This window comes from Sphaeramia orbicularis, chromosome 13 (assembly GCF_902148855.1).
Source record: "Sphaeramia orbicularis chromosome 13, fSphaOr1.1, whole genome shotgun sequence".
In the NCBI taxonomy this organism is placed as follows: Eukaryota; Metazoa; Chordata; class Actinopteri; order Kurtiformes; family Apogonidae; genus Sphaeramia; species Sphaeramia orbicularis.
Genome location: NC_043969.1, coordinates 6,499,038 through 6,501,456, shown reverse-complemented (window position 1 = coordinate 6,501,456; position 2,419 = coordinate 6,499,038). Strand labels below are relative to the sequence as shown.

At 44.8% G+C, this 2,419-nt stretch overlaps 1 pseudogene; it reads right to left on the bottom strand.

The window, feature by feature from the left end:
* Nucleotides 1-269: 269 nt before the first annotated feature.
* On the bottom strand, nt 270-1,749 carry LOC115431306 (uncharacterized; annotated as a pseudogene).
* Nucleotides 1,750-2,419: the final 670 nt, after the last annotated feature.

Genomic DNA, 2,419 nt, shown 5'->3' with positions numbered 1-2,419 from the left:
TCTCAATACCATATGTTAAGATCAGATCCAGGGAGTGCTTGTGACGGTGAGTTGGTTTATTTACATTTTGAACAAAGCCAATCCCATCTAGTAGGCCACTAAAAGCTCCACTAAAAGAGTCATTGTCATTATCAACATGAATGTTAAAGTCCCCAACTATTAAAATCCTATCCCAGTTTAACACTACAGTGGATCAAAAGTAGAGAATTCTGATAAAAACTGTGAGTAAGGACCAGGAGGGCGATAGACCACTACAAATAGAACTGTTCTTTTGTTTTTCCAATTGGGATCAGTAATTGACAGAAATAAACTTTCAAAGGATTGATAAGTGTGATTAGTTTTAGGGTTCAGACCTAAACTAGAGTGTGAAATTACTGCCACTCCTCCACCTCGACCAGTGCTTCTAGCTGTGTGAAAGTTCACATGACTTGGTGGCGTGGATTCATTTAGTCTCACATATTCATTTTGCTGAAGCCAGGTTTCTGTCAGAGCCAAAATATCAATTTTATGGTCACCAATTAAGTCATTTAATAACAGAGATTTGGATGAAATAGACCTAATGTTTAGTAATCCACATTTAATATGTTTATTAGATGTCCTTTTAATTTGACTTTTAATTTGACTGCAATCCGGAACTATTTGTATTAAATTATTTGGTCTCACTCCTAAAGTCTCTATAGGGTTAGGTTTTTGAGCCTCTTCTACACGAGGAACAGACACAGTCTCTATCTTCTTTCCTAAACACTGGATGTGTGACAGCTCGGGAGGAGTGATTAACAGAGAAGTGTTTTACACTACAACTCTGCTCCTGGGCCCCCACTCTGAAGTGTCACTTTGGAAGACTAAGGTTAGCGGCCAGATTGCGAGCTAAAAGACAGGCACCCTCCCAAGTGGGATGTATGCCGTCCCTGCGAATGAGCCCGGGCTTTCCCCAGAACGCACGCCAGTTGTCAATAAAAACAATGTCGTTTTCTGGGCACCATCTAGACAACCAGCAGTTAAATGATGAGAACCTAGAGTACATCTCATCATTGACCAAATTGGGCAGGGGTCCAGAGAATACTACGGTGTCAGCCATCGACCTAGCAAGTTTACACACCGAGGCTACGTTCAGTTTAAGAACCTCAGATTGTCTCCGCCGGGCCTCGTTACCACCTGCGTGAATAACGATCCGGCGGAACCTGGTCCTACTCTGCTGTAAAAGCCTAAGGTTTCCTTCGATGTCACCGACTCTGGCCCCTGGGTAACACCTGACAGACACCGCTGGGAGCTTCACGTCTCTGACTATGGAGCTGCCAATTATGAGTGTATCCGGTTCAGCCGGTGTGTCGCTGAGGGGATCAAACCTATTACAGACGGGAAGCTGTTGGTGCACTAAGTTTTTGCGTTTAGCACTGCGCTTCCTCCGTACTGTCACAAATCCGTCCCTGGTCTCTCCCGGCTGCACGGGACTCGCTGGAGGGCTAACCACGCTAACATTCCTGCTACTACAAGCACGACCTGCGGTCCCTGCTACTACCTGGGTATAGCTAGGTTTAGCCTTAGCCTCCAAAGTGCAGAGCCGTGCTTCTAACTCAGAAACCCTGGCCTCCAACTCTGACACTAAACTACACTTCCTACAGCTGCTTCTATCCTCAGTAAAGGAGGCAGGGAGCTCACTATATACAGCACACTGAGCAGAACAGACGGGAAGAAGGTGAAGGCAGAGGGCTAGCCATAGCTCGGCTAAGCAAGGCTAGCGGAGCTAAAAGGAAAAGTTGTTTTTAATCTATGAACAAACTTTGAACAAACTTTTTAGCTAGGATCAGATGTTATCGTTGGCTCCGGGGTGTACTGAGCCAACCAGAGACTAAATTTAACCAACCAGAGACTAAATTTAACCAAGTCAGTAGCATTTTAGCATCCAGGTTCAAGGTTCAAAGTTACATTTATACCTGTGGGTAGATTTGTTTTGCAGCAAGCTCTCACTCACTGCTGGTCGCTGCGTGTGCATGCGCCCAACACAAATCCTTCAAAAAAATTACAGCGAAGATAATGCAAGCACATACATAAGGCATAAGACATTATAAACACAGTACATGTGGTTACCTGATGGAACTTTTTTCAATGGATTTGGTTGTGGGATGGGGACAGGAAGAGAGGAAGAATGTTGTGAGGCAGACGGAGATGTGTGTGTGGGGGGGGGGTAAATGCTTATATGTGGTGAGTCCTTGAAAGTCTGTTTGTGTGTGAAAAATAAGAGACACAGACTTCTGTCCTTATCAGTTCTTTCAGTCCTGTGTCTTGGCCTTGGAAGGAGTTCCCACTGAGCTGCAGCTCTGATCACAAATGTCTGATGTTACTAAACCGAAAACGCCTCGTTATGATTCCCAAACTGGGGCACCATTAAGGGGGGGTGAACATAACAAATTCATGAGGC